At 38.6% G+C, this 6,957-nt stretch overlaps 1 non-coding gene across 1 annotated transcript; it reads left to right on the forward strand.

Annotated features, from left to right (window-relative positions):
* The first annotated feature begins 220 nt into the window (after window positions 1-220).
* On the forward strand, window positions 221-328 carry LOC130956729 (small nucleolar RNA R71). The gene has a single exon (XR_009077196.1). It is a non-coding gene; the product is annotated as a small nucleolar RNA R71 (small nucleolar RNA).
* The last annotated feature ends 6,629 nt before the right edge of the window (window positions 329-6,957 follow it).

Genomic DNA, 6,957 nt, shown 5'->3' on the forward strand with positions numbered 1-6,957 from the left:
TATCAATCTCAAGAACTCCTTTCTTCTGATTTGTCCCATTGTTCACAGGATTCCTTTCAGAAGTGTACATGAATTGGTTATTTGCAACCATTTTAATTAGTTCTTGAGCTTCTGCAGGCGTCTTCTTCAGATGAAGAGATCCTCCAGCAGAGCTATCCAAAGACATCTTGGACAGTTCAGACAGACCATCATAGAAAATACCGATGACGCTCCATTCAGAAAGCATATCAGAGGGACACTTTCTAATCAATTGTTTGTATCTCTCCCAAGCTTCATAGAGGGATTCTCCTTCCTTCTGTCTGAAGATTTGGACTTCCACTCTAAGCTTACTCAATTTTTGAGGTGGAAAGAACTTTGCGAAGAAGGCATTGACTAGCTTTTCCCAAGAGTTCAGGCTGTCTTTAGGTTGTAAGTCCAACCATATTCTAGCTCTGTCTCTTACAGCAAAAGGGAATAGCATAAGTCTGTAGACCTCAGGGTCAACCCCATTAGTCTTGACAGTGTCACAGATTTGCAAGAATTCAGCTAAGAACTGATGAGGATCTTCCAGTGGAAGTCCATGGAACTTGCAATTTTGTTGCATTAGAGAAACTAATTGAGGCTTAAGCTCAAAGTTGTTTGCTCCAATGGTAGGGATAGAGATGCTTCTCCCATAGAAGTCGGGAGTAGGTGCAGTAAAGTCACCCAGCACCTTCCTTGCATTGTTGACATTGTTGTTGTTTTTGGCTGCCATATGTTCTTCTTCTTTGAAGATTTCTGTTAGATCCTCTACAGAGAGTTGTGCCTTAGCTTCTCTTAGCTTTCGCTTCAAGGTCCTTTCAGGTTCAGGGTCAGCCTCAACAAGAATGCCTTTGTCTTTGCTCCTGCTCATATGAAAGAGAAGAGAACAAGAAAATATGGAATCCTCTATGTCACAGTATAGAGATTCCTTGAGGTGTCAGAGGAACAGAAAAATAGAAGGAAGAGGGAGAAGAATTCAAACTTAGTGAGATAGAGTTCGAATTGTGCATTGAGGAGGAGTGTTACTCCATAAATAGAAGGATGTGAGAAGAGAGGGAGAGTTTTTTCGAAAATTAATTAGAAAGATTTTAAATTCATTTTGAAAAAGATTTTGAAGAAGATATGATTGAAAACTTTTTTTGAAAAAGATGTGATTAAAAAGATATGATTGAAAAAGTTATGGTTTTAAAAAGATATGATTTGAAAAACAATTTAAAAAGATTTGATTTTAAAAATTAATGACTTGCCTAACAAGAAAAGATATGATTCAAACATTAAACCTTTCTCAACAAAAAAGGCAACATACTTGAAATGTTGAATCAAATCATTAATTGTTAGCAAGTATCTTTGAAAAAGGAAAGAAATTGATTTTGAAAAAGATTTGATTTTGAAAAATTTTGAAAACCAGAAAAAAAAATTTGATTTGAAAACAGAATCTTCCCTCTTGTGCCATCCTGGCGTTAAACGCCTAGAATGGATACCATTCTGGCGTTTAACGCCCAAAATGCTACCCTTTTGGGCGTTAAACGCCCAAAATGCTACCCTTTTGGGCGTTAAACGCCCAACCAGGTATCCTGGCTGGCGTTTAAACGCCAGTTTTTCCTTCTTCACTGGGCGTTTTGAACGCCCAGCTTTTTATGTATAATTCCTCTGCTGCATGTACTGAATCTTCAGTTCCCTGTATTATTGACTTGAAAATAGAACCAAGATCAAATAAACAGTGCATGCAAGACACCAAACTTAAAATGAGACACTAGACTTAAACAAGAAACATAAAATATTTTTTTGGTTTTTATGATTTTGTAATTTTTTTGTGTTTTTTCGAAAGTTATATGAAAAAAAAGAAAATAAAGGTTTCAGAATTCTTAATGAGAATTCCAGGAATCATTGCAATGCTAGTCTAAGACTCCGGTCCAGGAATTAGACATGGCTTCACAGCCAGCCAAGCTTTCAAAGAAAGCTTCGGTCCAAAACACTAGACATGGCCAATGGCCAGCCAAGCTTCAGCAGATCATTGCTTCAATAGCAAGATTGATAGAAATCAACAAGCTCTTGTGATGATAGGTTGAAACCTCGATCCAATAAGATTAGACATGGCTTCTCAGCCAGCCAGATTTCAACCGATCATCATGAAACTCTAGAATTCATTCTAAAAGAAATTCTAAAAAAAATACCTAATCTAAGCGACAAGATGAACCGTCAGTTGTCCAAACTCAACAATCCCCGGCAACAGCGCCAAAAACTTGGTGCACGAAATTGTGATCATCAATGGCGCCATCTACATGGTACGCACAATTGCAATCTCAACTCTTTATCACAACTTCGCACTACTAGCCAGCAAGTGTACTGGGTCGTCCAAGTAATAAACCTTACGCGAGTAAGGGTCGATCCCACAGAGATTGTTGGTATGAAGCAAGCTATGGTCACCTTGTAAATCTTAGTCAGGCAGACTCAAATGGGTATAGATGATGAATAAAACATAAAGATAAAGATAGAGATACTTATGCAATTCATTGGTGAGAATTTCAGATAAGCGAATGGAGATGCTTTGTCCCTTCCGTCTCTCTGCTTTCCTACTGTCTTCATCCAATCCTTCTTACTCCTTTCCATGGCAAGCTGTATGCAAGGGTTTCACCGTTGTCAGTGGCTATCTCCCATCCTCTCAGTGGAAATGTTCAACGCACCCTGTCACGGCACGGCTATCCAGCTGTCGGTTCTCGATCATGTCGGAATAGAATCCAGTGATTCTTTTGCATCTGTCACTAACGCCCCACAATCGCGAGTTTGAAGCTCGTCACAGTCATTCAATCATTGAATCCTACTTAGAATACCACAGACAAGGTTTAGACCTTCCGGATTCTCTTGAATGCCGCCATCAATTCTAGCTTATACCACGAAGACTCTGATCTCACGGAATGACTGGCTCGTTTGTCAGGCGAGCGCTCGGTTGTCAGGCGAGCAGCAACCATGCGTCGTGTATCAGGAATCCAAGAGATATCCACCCAATCTAAGGTAGAACGGAGGTGGTTGTCAGTCACACGTTAATAGGTGAGAATGATTATGAGTGTCACGGATCATCACATTCATCCGGTTTAAGAACAAGTGATATCTTAGAATGGAAGCAAGCATGAATGAATGAGAAACAGTAGTAATTGCATTAATACTCGAGGTACAGCAGAGCTCCACACCTTAATCTATGGTGTGTAGAAACTCTACCGTTGAAAATACATAAGAACAAGGTCTAGGCATGGCCGTGAGGCCAGCCTCCCAATGATCTAAGATCTAGAGTGATCAAAAGATGAAAATACAATAGTAAAAGGTCCTATTTATAGGGAATTAGTAGCTTAAGAATTACAAAGATGAGTAAAAGACATAAAAATCCACTTCCGGGCCCACTTGGTGTGTGCTTGGGCTGAGCAATGAAGCATTTTCGTGTAGAGACTCTTCTTGGAGTTAAACGCCAGCTTTTATGCCAGTTTGGGCGTTTAACTCCCACTTTGGTGCCAGTTCCGGCGTTTAACGCTGGGAATTCTAAAGGTGACTTTGAATGCCGGTTTGGGCTATCAAATCTTGGGCAAAGTATGGACTATCATATATTGCTGGAAAGCCCAGAATGTCTACTTTCCAACGCCATTGATAGCGCGCCAATTGGGCTTCTGTAGCTCCAGAAAATCCACTTCGAGTGCAGGGAGGTCAGCATCCAACAGCATCTGCAGTCCTTTTCAGTCTCTGAATCAGATTTTTGCTCAGGTCCCTCAATTTCAGCCAGAAAATACCTGAAATCACAGAAAAACACACAAACTCATAGTAAAGTCTAGAAAAGTGAATTTTAACTAAAAACTAATAAAAATATACTAAAAACTAACTAAATCCTACTAGAAACATACTAAAAACAATGCCAAAAAGCGTACAAATTATCCGCTCATCACACTCCAAGTTTCCAGAATCATGAAGATGTGGGAAAAGGCCTAGGCGTGCCACTTTGGCTCGAGGGCGTGGCACGCCAAGCTACTTGAGGACTTTAAAGAGGCCTGGGAGTGCCACTTGGTATCGAAGGCGTGGCACACCATGGATGTGATGGAGGAAGGCGTGCCACTTGAATGGTGAGGTGTGGCACGCCAAGATTGAAACAAAGGGAGCATGACACGCCAGAGGAGCGCCAGTCACACGCCAGCTGGAAGATCACATTTATTGAGTTTCTTTTCCCTCTGAATTGTAATTTTCCTTTTCACTTTTGTATTTTTCTTTATTTCTAGATCTAGGAGTAGTATAAATACCCCTGGAAGTAGTAGAAAAAGGGGGTTAGTCATCATTATCTCAGTAGGGGATTGTGGAGTTCTAGTTTTTCACTTTTTACACTTCATCTCTTCCATCTATTGTATTTTCTTTCTGGGCTATGAGTAGCTAAATTCCCTCTCATTGAGAGATGGAGCTTTATTATACTTGATGGATTAATGACAGTGAACTTCTTCTTCTCTTCATCTTCTCTTTGATTTGCTAGAAGGAATTTTGTTCTTCATGCTTAGTGTTCAATCATCTTGGAAAAGAGGTTGAATACAAAATGGGCTTCATGGGAACCTTGGAAAAGGAAACATGAAACCATGCTAGAAATCTCTTCTCACACTTAAGTAGAATCTGGGTTTTGGGGTTTGGATATAGTGACATATAATGCTCCCTCTACCTGAACCTACAAGGATGTGTGGTATAATCAGGGACCAAGCATATCTCTCTTCATGAGCAATTAGACCAAGGAATTGGCTATTGATCAAGATCTGAGAAATTGAGTCACCAAGGGATTGGGGCTCAATCAATCATGATTGCCAAGAGATCAATGAGTTGCATGATTGAAGATGATATAAGCTGGATTTAATCCAAAGAGACAATATCTCCTGATCTCAATAAATTTCCCCATTCTTATCTCTCCCATTCTTTTATAGCTTTCATTTACATTCTGCAAATTCCCACTCCCTTTTACATTCTTGCCATTTCTATTTCTACACCTTATTGCTTTCCTTTATTATTTCTAATTCCGCACTCACAACTTATTCTGTTTAAGCTTGACTAATTCACCAATTAATTAAAATTGTTCAAATCTACCAATCTCTGTGGATACGATCCTACTCCACTGTGGGTTATTACTTGACGATAATTTTGGTGCGCTTGCCAAGGAGCAGATTCATCAATTTTATTGGGAAGGGAGCGTCGATGGCTAAATTTCAAATCAAATTTTCAGAAGCATCGCAGGCACTCATTCAAAGTGAACATAGCATTCATTGCTGGTGAACGCTGATCCTCCTTCCACGCGTACACGCCATGCATGCGTACGTGTGGATCTTCAAAAGTGTCATCAAGTGCGTAAGTGCCTTGTACGCGCACGTATCACATGTGAACGTAGCGTTCTCATGCACCTTGCTTCTTTGCTTTTTTTCATCATTTTTTCACCTGTCATCAATCAAACATGCCATTAAAGCCTTGGCATAATCATCAAATCTTGTATCATTCAAATTATCAACTAAATCTTGCAAAAAATCTCATGAAAATGCATAAAATCAACAATGTTTGATTAAATTGAGACAAGCATGAATTTCTCATCCAAGCACTTACTTCTTGCCTAAAAATGCATGAAAACCAAGCAAAATAGATAAAAAAAATTCTAGTAAAACATGCACAAGATAACATGTCATCACTCATATGAAGGTATTAGGTTTTATTAGGTAGATTTATCTTAGAGCCAACTTAGAATAGGAAAACACATAGTAGGAGTAGGAGTAGTGTAGATTAGGAAATTCTCTCTTAGGTTTAATTAGGTTTGTAGCATTTTATACTTCAAGTTTGATTTTAGAATTATAGCAATGGCATTGTAACTATTTCTTTAATTTCTCTTTTAATTACTACACTTGTTCTACACCTTCTCATATTTTTATTTCTCTTGCCAATTTATATAGTTTTGCAATTTTGGATTTCTAGTTGTTGAATTTGATGTTTGATACTTATTTTATGTTTGTTTGAGTTGCCTTTATTGATTTTGATCATTTATGGTTCATATCTTTCATTAATTTCCCAATTTTGCCATGTTTTGTGAATATGCTTATTAGGTGTTTGATGAAATGTCAACCTTAGTTATAAGGTAAATTTCCAACCCTTGGCTTGGGAGAAATGAGTATATGGATTACTAGAGCCATAATGTCCAACATTTAGTGATAATTCTTGGGTTGTTAGTTGTTATTGTTTCCACTAATGCTAGCCTTTTACCAATTAATTTGGTAAGTTAGCTAGGATTTGTGGATTAATAACAATTATGCTCACTTGACTTATCCTTCGATATTAAGAGTTGACTTAGTGAGATTAATCCATCACAATTATCATAGTTGTGGTTATGGCAAGGAAGGGATTCCATGACTCATCCCAAGTAAAGGTTTCATTTATGTTTTGAACCATTTTTCCATCACTTTATAGCTTTACTTGTTTATATTACACACATAGTTCTTTTATTCCTTTATTACTTTATTAATTGCAATTCTAAATCGTTCTTTTAACTTTTTATTGTTTGCTTTTGTTCATGCCTTGGGTCGAGATGTACTTCCCGGGCTAAAGTTGACCAACTTCCTCAGGTTAAAGACTACCCGATCTCCTTTCAAAGAGATCGGCTAAATCACCAGGAGAGCCCAAAAAGGGCCCAAATAGAGGAACACGACCCAAGTCCAAAGGCAGCCCAAGCCTAGAAAGATAAGATACCTCCACTCTAAGATAAGATAAGATAACTATCTTATCTCCAGAAAAGGTCACTCTACAAATATTATAAATACACTGAAGCACCCAGGTATAACACACACTCTGATCCTACAAAAAACCTGCTTAATACCCTAGCTAACTTAAGCATCAAAGTCCATTGCAGGTACCACCACCCTCCGGTGACGAAGGATCAGCACCACCACCAAGTCCAACAAGTCAGACATC

Source organism: Arachis stenosperma, chromosome 1 (genome assembly GCF_014773155.1).
Source record: "Arachis stenosperma cultivar V10309 chromosome 1, arast.V10309.gnm1.PFL2, whole genome shotgun sequence".
NCBI lineage: Eukaryota > Viridiplantae > Streptophyta > Magnoliopsida > Fabales > Fabaceae > Arachis > Arachis stenosperma.